Source organism: Pezoporus occidentalis, unplaced genomic scaffold, assembly GCF_034315485.1.
Source record: "Pezoporus occidentalis ecotype Australia unplaced genomic scaffold, CSIRO_AGI_Poc_V1 ctg191, whole genome shotgun sequence".
In the NCBI taxonomy this organism is placed as follows: Eukaryota; Metazoa; Chordata; class Aves; order Psittaciformes; family Psittacidae; genus Pezoporus; species Pezoporus occidentalis.
This window is the reverse complement of record NW_026913760.1, coordinates 777,230-789,737: the sequence shown is the minus strand read 5'-3', so window position 1 is coordinate 789,737 and position 12,508 is coordinate 777,230. Positions and strand designations below refer to the sequence as shown.

General features: G+C 46.8%; 1 long non-coding RNA gene across 3 annotated transcripts in view; it reads left to right on the top strand.

Annotated features, from left to right (window-relative positions):
- The window catches only part of LOC134162783 (uncharacterized), a 36,109-nt gene extending 24,857 nt beyond the window's left edge, over positions 1–11,252 (top strand). Inside the window, exons 1-3 of one of the 3 annotated variants that reach the window (XR_009964446.1) lie at positions 8,429–8,550; positions 9,157–9,260; positions 10,668–11,252. This is a non-coding gene — a long non-coding RNA (uncharacterized LOC134162783). Of the gene's footprint in view, positions 1–8,428; positions 8,551–9,156; positions 9,261–9,681 lie in introns of those variants that run through there. The other 2 variants (XR_009964445.1, XR_009964447.1) reach the window with 2 other exon arrangements.
- Positions 11,253–12,508: the final 1,256 nt, after the last annotated feature.

The window sequence follows — 12,508 nt, the reverse complement described above, 5'->3', positions numbered from 1 at the left end:
TGAGTGGGATAGAGCATCATTGATGCTGGAGTGTTTTGGCTTAGTATCTTAAATTAAAAGAGTTTTTCATGGTCCAAGATTCAGAAGTCCTGCTTGCTCCAAGCAGTAGCTCGAGGCTGTGATTTATGAGCAGCAACAGCTTGCCTTGGAGCAGTGGTGTGGGTCTTTCCTCTGCCTGTCCATGAGTATTCCTACTTCACATATGGATGTGTCAACTCCCTGCATTGCTGCTACTGAATGGCCAGCTTGGCACAAGGGCAGTGCTCCTTCTCCCCCCCTTTGCTCCTTGCTCATAAACCAGCTGAGCACCCGAGCTGTACTGGAAGCACATCTGTAACCAGCCTTCAGCTCGAGCAGTTCTTTAATTGGAGCCATGTGAAGGAAGCACCACCGTTTGACCATCACTGCTCCTGTGGCTGGATTACTACCTGAGTGTCAGTCCACGTCTTCTCCATCATTAATGGATGCAGCAACTGAAGATACATCAGGTATGTTCTTCCCAAGCTATGAGAATGCAGTGTTGCTGCAGCTACTGGTACAGATGGGTGAGTCACCATGTACCTGAGAAAAATCACTGTTCTCACTCCCAGTTGTAGCCTCTACTCACTAAAAGTTACCACAGACCTTAAAGACAGTAAAATTTGGTCATCATTTATTACTGTGGCTATAAAACATCAATCTTGCTTGCAATGGCTTTGGCTAATAACAGCGGATATTTCGGATAGAGACATGTAGCTGGAGCAGACAGTCTGGGAGATGTTCTCTGCCTTGTTTATTTTAGCAGTCTTTGCTTTCTTCACTGTAGGTGGTGGAGTATATTTACTCCCACTTGCAAAAGGATGCGAGTATTTAGATTTTTCCCACTGTAATGGGGCCATGTGTATATCTGTGAACTGATTTCTTAATCCTGAATGCGCCACAGACTGCAGTATCTTAAATCCCTATCCTAATCTCTCCAGAACTGCCTGACCTTCTCTGGGGATCGGTGGCTTCTCCTTCCTTCTGTAATTGGTCCTGGGTTGGCTGGTGGTGTGTCCTTTGTCTGCTCTGACTGACCAGTGGCACTTGTTGCTTTAGGGTGGTGCTTGATGGTGGTACCATTGGGTACTCTGATGGTACCTGATTGCATCCCCTGTGCTGCATCTCCTTTGTGTCTTCCCCAGCCACAGTCATTAGCGGTGGTATCACAGCTATGCTATTCAGAGTTACCAAAAAGCAATAATCCATGTGGTACCTCTGTAGTCTGGATGCTTACAGTGCATATTCATCATCATCTTGGTAAAGCTGAATATTGAGGTTATACCTACACAGGGCTTACAGATTTAAAGGCACGCTAACAGCTGACCAACTACTGTTAGTGCTGGAAGGCAATTAATCACCTCAGCCTACTGGCGAGACCTGCAGCAATGTGTGTGTGTCATTAATAACATCTTCAAGGGACGTGTTCTTAGCGTGTGATGCACGTCGCTGTCTTTAGTGGGTTCATCTTCAGTCGTTGTCCTTTTGCAAAGCACTTCTGCACGCAACTGTGCTATTAAAACACGGCTGAAAGAGTGCGCGGTCAGCATCACCTCCTGCAGTGTGTCCTAGGGCGAGCTGAAATACCCTGCTCCGTCAGAGGGCTTTTAAAGAATTCCCCACTTCCTTTGGCTTTGAGGAGGGGAAGTTGTAAATACGAGTTTGGAGTTGTTCAGCTCGGGAGCTTTTTAAACCTTTCCTTAAGGTTAATCTCAGTTCCAGTGGAGCGCTATTGTGATTGCTTTTGCATGCACTCGGGTGCTTCTTCCTTAGGAGGGTGGAATGAGGGGTGGCGAAGATCCATCATAAAATGAATTCATGTTTTCAAAGCTCTTCTCCTGTAATGAAAAGTGGAGTGTTAACAAAAGGCCCCTCAAAAGCATCTGCCAAGGAAAAAGCTTTCCATTCGTGCAGGCTTCAGCATATGCTTTTTCATTTGCTGGCCCCAACAGCTGACTCTATCTCTTAGCTAATTACTTAGTGACATTTAATTGAGACCTAAAAAAAGCCCAAGGGGCTAAAAATACTCCCAAACCAAAAGTGCACACACCACTTGTGTGACATTAACACGGAGCAACGGGGCGATTCCTAACATACACTGATGGTAACAGCGGAGGCTTGGGATCTCATAGGTGGCAAATACCTCCCTGCCTTTCCCTGAGCATCTTTTTTGGGGGTACCTTGGGCTCAGTCATGTAAGGCCTGTAAGTGTTCGGGATCGTCCTTGGGACCAGGCTTCCAGTGCAGAGCGTGAATTCAATGCGCTGTGTACTTCATGAGCATAAATCAAGGCAGCGGCCTCCACGCCAGGGAGATTAACTGCAACAATGGGTGGCAGATGGATGCAAGCAGACAGAAAACCACAAGGAAACAATTGTGCATGGTGCTCGGTCTCATGGCCAGTGGTCTCAGCCCAACCGCTGCCTGGCTGGCTCTAGGGGAAGAGCTACTTGCGTGCTTCTGTACCCGCAAGATCAAGGGCTGCCTTCTCAAGGGAAGCTTTCACTCCCACCAGCCCTGCAAAGCCAACTCCACTTGAGAGAGGACCCCTCAAGGCCGTTCTGGTCCATGCCTCCCTGACAAAGAGCGTCAGCAAAGTTCCACCATCGCAGGCTCTCATTTAGTAACAATAGAGATGGAAAGATGCCGCTCTGCTTGGGCAACGCTTGCTCTGACGGGGAGGATGTGATGAAATTGCTGCCTGATTTGTAAACTAACCCTAGGAGAGCTGGAATTACGGAAGAAGAAGAAGTATGAATGCCCCTGAACCCTGCCACTTGGCTGAATATAACCAGACCTGGAGCTGTTGTGCTGAGATCCTCCTTCCAGATTCTTATCTGCATAGACAGGGCGCATCAGGAAATAGAGCTGGGGAGGAAATAGCTTTCCTGTTCTGCAGAATGGAGATTTCAACCTTTTTCTCTTTCACAACAGGATGAAACTGAGGCATTTTGAAATATTTCATGGAAAAAACTGAGAGGGATTCCAGATGAAATAATAGCTCAGGGACGAGATCACCTGGGATGTAGAAATCCCACAGCCCGCTTTTGCCTGGGATACACGAGGAGCCTGAACCTACTCTGTGCATGTGAGTTGAAAACTCAGACTCCTCACCTGCATAACCCACCGGTCACCCTCTTGCCTTGAGCCTTCTTGATCTGTAGCAATGAAGGAATGTCCGTAGTGTGTCACTTGTCAGCTGCTGATCTTTGCAGTCACCATGGATTAACTGTAGTTGAAAGGTTCCTGCTGAAATGGGGGAGATTATCCAATGTCCGGCTGGAGCATCCACCTTGAATGTTCAAACAATGGCCATGCTTTGCCTCTGAGTCCTGTGCTTTGACGCATGTCCTGCCACCAACCTCCTGTAATCCAGTACCATTTAAAATGAAGAGTTGTTCTGTGCTTAGGGCTGCCTAAGTATGGATGTTATGGATGTACCTAAGGCAAACCAGTGGGTCCTGCTGCAGGAGAAGAATGTGGAAGCTTACAGGTATCCTTTGGGCACAGAATCTTGTACTTCTGCTTTCCCATCCAGTCTGATTATAGGTGAACTCTTCCTTATTGCTCAGGGCAAGAGTGTGCAGCAGGATGCAGTAGTGGGCATGAGGTCATCCAGGATAACCAATGACCCTTGACTGCTCACCTCATGGCCTGAGCTCCCTTTGAAGTGCAGAGAAGGGTTCTAAGCGAAAGCCAGCTTTTCTGGCCAGCAGGGTCCCTCGTGTGTGTGTGTCTGTGGTTTGTGCTCGGGACAGTGTGTGAGCCCTTCACAAGCACGGTCAGCCCAAGGGGAACATCGTGGCATTCATCAGTCCTGCAGAGCTCACCGCTTCAAACGGACAGTGACTGAGGCCAGGAAAGGGCTGAGCCTTCACATCCTTCAGACAGTGCTCTCGGATGATTTGCCCACTCGCCTGGCCTGAGGATTAAAGGGACCTTCCTCCCTGCTCAGCTTCAGCTCTGCAAAAGGCACCGTTCTCTTTACAGATAGGACGTCGTGGACAGAGGTCCGGTTTGAGCTATTTCCTTTCATGCAGTATCACTGACTTTATAGTTTGCTCTGAAAGCAATGTGCTTTTTAACTTGATCCACAAGACAGCTAATGAGCTATAGGCATGCAACCCAAGCTGGCCTGAATATGAAAACCAGACACCCCAGCAGAAAGCTCCCAGGGCTCCAAGCCTGCAGAACCTATTTAATCCTCTGAAACTTCTATTTACACTTCTTCTGCCCTTCACCCGTCCCTCTGCAACTGAAGGAGATGTAAGGGCTGCGTGTTAGGAGTTGGATGTGTTTTCAGCCATTTCTGGACCTCTGCAAAGATAATGATTGCATCCATAGAGCATAATTTGCTCTAATGGTAGTTAATGGATGAGGCTTGGGCCATTTCTATAGCTAGCCTTGGGTTTAATCCTTGTTCAGTCTCTGAGTCTGGTCTGAGACTTCAAGTTCTTTCTGACTTTCCCCATTGCTTGCTCAACAGAGAACAGCATCATCTAGGATGATGGGACAGTGTTGGTTAAATTCCCCAGTCTTGATGCAGAATATGTTATCAATAGGAGGAAGGAAAAGAAACCACTGTGCTGTCTGGACCAAAGAGCCTGTCTGTTGTTTAAACATGGAGCTTGGAAAAGCTCCGTTTTGACTCAGAACCTCCAATGCAAATAAATGGCAGCTTATTTCTGGCGAGCTTCAAGTTCCTGCATTCCCAAGCAGAGCATCCTCTTCTCCGTCCCGAAATGCTTCATTGCAGGTTTGAATTCAATATACAAAGAATTCCATCTTGGCCACATCAAAAGGGCTATTCCATTGCAGACAGAGGAATTGTTGGGCCAAAGTTTTAGGGATACAAGGAGTTACCTGAATTCTGCCAAGCTTCTTTTGTATTACTGGATACAGGATAAGAAAATTGGTGTCCATTTTAATGACTCCACAGGCCCCAGTGTATTAAAGAGTAGGATGAGTGCCGTGGAGCACCAGGCATGTGTCTTCCAAAGCAGGTCAGCCAGTTCTGGGTCATTTTAACCTACATCCTTTGTTAATTGTCTGTTGCTTTCCGTTTGCCTGTTTCTGTGTGGGTTGTGAGAATGGCTGGCATCTCCAGCCCATTTCAGTCCCTGCCGCTCTCTAGCCAACAATCCAGCTGGTTTTTACCATAAGCATTTTATAAAAGCCTAAAGCAAATACACACGTGGCCCTACCCCTTCACCTCTCTTAGGATTCACTGTTCCCAGGGTGTTACTGGTGCTAATGCACGTTTTCCTCTCTCAAACAGCAGCCTCAGTGAACGGCAAACTCACCCAGATCCCACTGCAGGCTTGCACATACCAGTGCTTGAGGATCAGGGGTGTAACACAGCCTGGGTTCTGCATCCTCTCTCCCACTGGGACCCTGCCCCAGTGTGTGTCTCACAGCTGATGTAAGGGGCCAGTGTGTCAGCATGGAAACGGCTGTGCCGGAGCCCTCGGCCAGGCTGGATGTGCAGCACATCCAGTAAACAATCCTCCTCTCCCTCCCCTGCATCCCCTTCCCACCAGCGCTTCCAGACGGGATGATTTGTAGCTGCATCAGTGGAACTTTAAGCCAATCATTTCCCTGGCAGAACCCTTTGAAATACCAAGTGGTTTTATAATGGGAAGAATTAACCAAGAGCTCTTCCATGGCTGTTGTTGTTTATAATCAGGGCCGACAGAAACGTCATCTTGTAATACTTCGCCCACTTATCTTGCCGCACGCTTATTCATACCAGAAGTGGGGATGGGAGGAAAAGAGGCTTCTGTGACTGTTGTTTTCTGACCTCTTTCTATTTTTAAAAGGAATAGCATCCGCAAAGCGAGCGGGATGGGTTTCACTCAGCCCAACGTCACCTCGTTCCCTCTGTTAGCTCTCCCAGGTTTTGTGTGTACAGTTAAAATAGCCTTGGAGCTGGGATCCTAGGGACTAATGGTGCAGAGCTTGGCCAGGCTTGCAGCATTGTGCTGCCCTCTCCGGCCAGACTGTGCTGGGAAGGGACTGGGCTGCTCTCCATCTTTTTCCCAGTGGGGAATTGCTTTGCACCAGCTCAGCCTAAAGCTCCCGGTCTGGTCCTAGATCATCCCAAGCCTGAGGGGTTCAGTTATAGGGGCAAGGCTAGGAAATGCAAAGAGTCCTTTTCTATGATGGGTTAGAGAGTAACAGAAATGAAGGAGGAGATGAAGGCAACTCTTGTAGTCATGAGTGCAGCCATGTGAGCAGAGTTATCTGCTCCTACAAAGAAGAAGGGGAATGATTTGCTGTCGTGGCCTAACAGCCCACCCCAGGGGTGACCTTTAGGCTTGGAAACTTAGAACCTGATTCCTCCATACGTTGCTCTGATGCAGCCCAAATTCCCGTCTCGTTTTCCAAGGAATCCTGCACCAACCGGTCACTTGAGGGCTGTGGAACCCTATTTCTGAGCTGCACAAGATGGTAGACAGAGAGGCAAGACTCCTGACACCACAAACATGGGCTGTGCTAACGGTGAATCAAGTCCTCAGGCTTCATCTATTTTGCTCTGGGTCTCATCTACAACAACCAACCAGGGTCCTCATTAGTGCCAATGGAAAGAAAGCTTCAGTGCCCACTGAAGCACAGGAATAGGTTGAGCTTTCCCAAAGAAATGCAAGGGAAGCCAGGGAGTATAAATCAGTTGTTGGAACGTTTAGCCAAGTGCAGTGGGAGCTGCTTTGAAGTCGGGCTGTATAAACAAACATATATACATCATTATTTACCACCTCCGGAATGGCGATGGAAGGGAACACCAAGCTATTCAAAACACATTTCTTCCACTTTATTCTTGTTTATAAATACCTCCTCGAGTTCCCAGGCAAGCGAAAAGCCCAGCCCAGCAGGGATCATGGAACTACATAGAGGGAGTACTCTGCTTCGGGAGATAGGTATAACATGGGAGAGGAGAGAGTATGAAACCAAGTCACACGCTTAATCAGCTGCAGACTCATTAACGCAGCTCATTCCCATTAGTGTCTTGCCATTGAGAAATTCTTCTTGTGGCTGCATTTACAGGCACGGGCAGCCTTCAAGCTTCAGCCTCTTGGCTTCCATCACTTAGTAAAGGCGATGGTTTTGCTGAGCCAGCGGTCCTCGAGAGGTCAAGGAGAAGAATTAGGCTGTGTGCTTTGATATCTCCCCTTGAGGGACAGGGGTGGGACTGTTCCCAGAACTTTGAGGGGGTTGCATTGCCTCTGAACACTGAATAACCTCGGGTTTACTGTGCTGTGAGGGTCATTTCAATGGGGCCGACTGCTTTATGCATCCCGGCTTACGCCTCTGCGCCTCTTGCGAGCAGACGGTCCCCACACGAGTTCCTCATCAGTGGTTCTTGCTCCAGGCAACTCCGTGGCTCTGCAGTCCTTATACACCTGGTAATTCTCAACAGCAGCATCCGGCTATCTGCAGTGGGGTTTAATGTCTCGTGTATAAATGCAGTCTTAAATTACACCAACCATCCGCCTTCCAATGAGAAACAAGACCAGTGCGTTATCTGTGTCCTGTGCAAAGGATGGAGTGTAATGTCTGCAGTGATACAGAACAGCCGTGGTTCTGTCGTGCTACTGCACCAGACAGATGGGACTGGGGCATCATTACTGGACGAGCAAGAAGGCAGAAAAAGGTAATTAAGGGAATCTGGAATGAATTCTCCCCATAGGACTGATGATGTGATGGTGACTTAGGCCAGCAGAAAAGCTCAGCTATGATTTGGGGGTTATTAAGTTAAAATCTATTAAAGGTGTATTTTCACCTCCAGCTGATAAGGAGATGGCTGCTCTGACTATAATTGTCCTGACTGAAGCGCTTGTTTGGAATAAATAGATGAGCTTTCATGAATCTGGAGTTACATGTGATAGGACCGACACCGGGGCACTCGGAACATTGTGTTTGGGGCATTTTAAAGTATCTTGCTTTGATTTTAAAGGAAATGTAGTGAAAATTAACATTTCTTCAGTACTGCAGTTCTGGGGAGGGAGAAAAAGGGAAATTTATGTTCAGTTTGGAAAACTGAAAAGAGAAAATTCAGAAATTGCGTTTTTTTTTCAGACAAAGAATTAAAATTCAGATTTGAAACCAGAAATGTATTGAAAATGTTCTCCATTAGGTTTGCATATGTGCTGAAAGCCAAACTGCCTAAGTTTTAAACCTGAAGGGGACTTGGTAAACGCAGACTGTCCCAGGCAGGCTGTTATATGAATCTGTAATTATCAAATGGAAATCCACAGTAGCCTGGATTCTGCAAAAGGAAAGGATGCTGCCTCGCAAGCAGGGCATGGTTGTCCATTGGAGAGAAGCAGATAACTGAAAGACCTCCAGCAAAAGACACTTACTAGGATTTTACACATAATAGGAACCATTGCACGTTTTTTAACAAGTTGTGGCTTAATGAGAAAGGCCTTTGGGTTTGTGAGGAGGCACATTTAAGTGAGACATGGAGAGAGGATTCCTCCAATCTTATGGACATTGTGACCTGCGGAGTCAACGCCAAGCTCCTCTTGGAAGGTGTGCTGCTCCCTTCCTGTTTTCCAGTTAACCTGCATCTGATAAATAATAGAATCTGGAATGGGTTGGGATGAAGGGAGCTTAAAGCTCCTCCAGCTCCAACCCCAACCCCTTCCACTGGAGCAGCTTGCTCCAAGCCCCTGTGTCCAACCTGGCCTTGAGCACTGCCAGGGATGGGGCAGCCACAGCTTCTCTGGGCACCCTGTGCCAGTGTTATCCGAGCGCCAGGTAGCTGTGAATAAGTTGCCACATGTGCTTGTTGCTGCTCCCAAACACCTCCACCCTTGTAATTCTAAGTAATAACTAAAACTGTGGCTTCCACCAATGCTCTAGATGCTGGTGTCAGAACCAGCGCTCTGTAGACCTCTTCAGGCTTGTATTGCATTTACTGAAGCTCCTGTGTTTTTCCAGCAGTGGAGATGGACTTGGCTTTTCAACTGTTCAGCTTTTAACAGTAGCACCAATGCTTTTCCACCAGGGCAAGACCCTGGTGTTCCCATTCAATGGTGCTATGTGTGAATAGACAGTTTTGCCTTGGTTTGCATTGTGGAGTTGAACAGCCTCACCAGACAAACTGGAACTGTTTCTCATTTTCATTTCTGCCAGGAATCACAACCATCTCTGTGAACGTTCAGCCTGAAGGAAGCTGGAGGGATCCCACATTGTGAACTAAACCACCAGGACGATATCCATCATGCATGCTCTGAAAGGTAATGTGAAGATGCAGCTTAAAGCACTGTCAGCAAATGGCTTTTGCAATGTACAGCTTTCATCAGGTCTACAAAACATGGGGTTTGATGCTTCTATCACTCTACTAAGCTAGACAATAGCAAGTTAAGTGCTGTAAAACTGCAGTGCTCTGCTTTTACTCCTTCTCTTTCAACTTTCCTCTGTGTTGTCACCACCCAGGGGAAAGAAACACCTAAATTTAACTTCTTATCTCCTAAAATGATTGCCAAGACTGGAAAAAGGGACTGCAATAACTACCACCAGAATAACCTTATCAGGACAAGAAATGCTCTAGCCTGCTTTCCAAGGGTTTCCAAGTGATACCCAACTGGTGCCTTGCTTGGGAGGGACGTCGGGTTCATTGGTTCTCTCTTTCCTTTGTGTTCTTCATGCTGAAGGTAGATCTGATGCCTGGGTGAGCAACTGCTCATGGAACTTCTTCAGTTCAGAAGGATGAGTTAATTGTTTCTTCCCAGTGCTACTTCATGCATCATATGACAAGGCACATCTGTTCAGTGACTAATAGAAAGAGAATATCCCATGCGTGTAAGCGGCACAAGGCTGCCTCACACTCAACCCTTCTGAGCCTTTTTCGAGGGCTGGTTATGCAATAAATAAAAGGGGACAAATTCATCCCAGGGAAGAACTCTTTTAGTTCAGCTTTGAAAGCAGTAATTTGCCTTGGAAAAATAGCCAACATCAAAATAATAATGAGTGCATGTTACTGCTGACAGTCCTGGAGACAAGAATTCTCCACGCATCCAGAGCCAACTTCTCAAGTCTTCGTATCTTAGCTCTTACACATGGAAAGCCCTCAGCAGAGGAGGTGGAGAAAGGGAGTGGGAAGGCTTTGTAGCACTAAATGCCTCAAGAGCTGGCTTTCAGTGAACAGGCATGCCAAGCCTTGATAACCAGCAGTGAGGACATTGATGGCACCCTTTGCTGTGTGCTCCAGTGCTGAGCCCAAGGGATCCCATATAGAAAGATCAGGGCAGGGAAGAGGGGCCATCAACATCTTCATGCTGGCTCGGGTGCCAACAGAACACCAGTCATTTGCCTTTTGCAATCCATATGCAGGTTGTATAGGACCTCCCTGTAGGGGGTGAGGTGAATGGCATTTGGTCTGTGCCGTCTGGGGTTGTCAGTTTAATGATGTAGGACTCAGGGAACAGTTTAATACAGAAATCTAGCCGGCAGCCTCATTAGTCCTTGGAGCTTTGCAGTGCTTTGCAACCGGTGTGCAATAAAGGGGAAAATAAGAACATATTGTAAAGGAGTATTTCATCAGCTGGAGGCTGGGGAATAAATCAGAGAGAAGCATGCATTGAAAGTAATGTATCTGCAGGATCTGGCTGGACTTTGGGATTTGTTTTCTGTCTTTTTTGTAGTCACAAATTGTTCACTGGGAAATTGCAGCTTCAGATGGGGTAGAGCTGCATCGTGCTGTTAAAGTTTATGAAGCAGTGTCACCAGTGGAGCTCGGTTACTTCCACCAGCTGAAGTGTTGGCCTTCTCTATGTTTTTATGACCTTTCTCATTGTTCTTGATTGCTTGATGAAGACAATATATTCCTTCCTTTGTGTAAGTGACCTGTGATGTCTTTTGTTCTCCTTTTTAACAAGTTAAAATCCAGAACAGAAGTCATCACTGGCATAGCAGCTCTCTTGGGATAAGGGAGGGGAGTACTCCAGGGAGAGAGAACAGTTATGGAATCACAGAGTCATAGGGTTGTTTTGGTTAGAAAACACCTTTAAGGTCATTGAGTCCAACCATTAACCCAGCACTGCCGACCTCACCTCTAAACCCTGTCCCTAAGCAGCACAGACAGGCTCAGAGCTCATTACTGGATGTTCTGCACATGAATCCCCATGCACTGCATGAGGAACTGGATCTATGGAGTCCATCTCCACCATCTCACCCTCGGTACCACTGGGAACTCAGTGGGCATCCGGGCAGTAATGGCAAAAGCAGAAGAGAGTATTTCCTAACACTCTGCAGTCAGCTCTAATGATTATCAGCCACAAGCTTTAGCTTAAGCAACTGCCATTCTTGTTTTAGCCTTAAACTGAAGCTGTAGCTCAGTATTTGCTGATCAACGCTATGGAGTTATCCTGCCTGGATGCTCCTTTGAAGCACGCAGGCAGCTTCACGGCGTCAGTGGAAAGATGAGGGTAATATTGTGAGTGGCGAGCTTCCAGTTCTTCATAACTGCAGCCGTGGGATGATTGCCTTTTGTTTAAATGTCAGAGGATCAGGGATGTCAGAGACGAGAAACGGCCTTTTAGATCATCAAATCTGCATCATAGCATGGAAGTCATGGGGCCAGAGTAGCATTGTGTGAGCATCAGCATTATCCCATCGGAGTTACGGTGCGTTAGCACTTCTGACTGACATCCCAACCGAACCCAAGTGATGGAGGGGCACATGGCATGAGGTATTCACTGAAGAATTTGACTGCAAAACACATATGGCCATACTTTGTATTTCACGGTTAAAGTAAGATGAAATATGTTAGGAATGATCATGAAGGAGCTTTGGAGGCCAAGCTAATCACAATTATTTCAAGTATAGGCAATGAACCGGAACCTGGATATAAAATATTTCCCAATAGCTATTGTAGTACAACCAGCTGTACTCTGATTCACTTACACTAGTTAGTTCCTGCACTGAAAATAGCTTTAAGATCGATGCTACTGCTCAGGAAGGAAAGGACTGTGTTAGGTACTAACCAGCACAGCTCTGTTGGCAGCCATACAACATCCATTTCTACCAGCTGAGAATACAATCAGTGTTTCTTTAATACTGATACCTAACCCAGAATAACTGCTACTCCTCTTTCCTTGCTATTACAAACCAAGAATACATCTATATCTTTATCTTCCTGAGCGTCGATCAAGTACAACCTAGACTGTGAAATTCAAGTAGCTTCAAGCAGATCAAGACCTAAAGCAGCCCTGTGTGGCTGCGACGGTCTCGTGCCCCTGTTGCAGAGATGCTAAGGAGGAAGCCCTGGAGAGCTGAATTGACTCAGTTTGTGAGTTCTCGGGCAGAGCAGGAAAGGAGCCGTATTCTTCCTGACACCTTAGCTCACCACCAGAGGAGCCTCCCCTGTTGCTCGACACTTGTGTGGGTTCTCCTCATTTTTCCCTGTTTTTTTTTTTTCCATGGGTTAAATCTCTTTGATTTTTTCTCCTTTTTCATTTTGTGTTTTTTCAGACTGTGCCTTGGC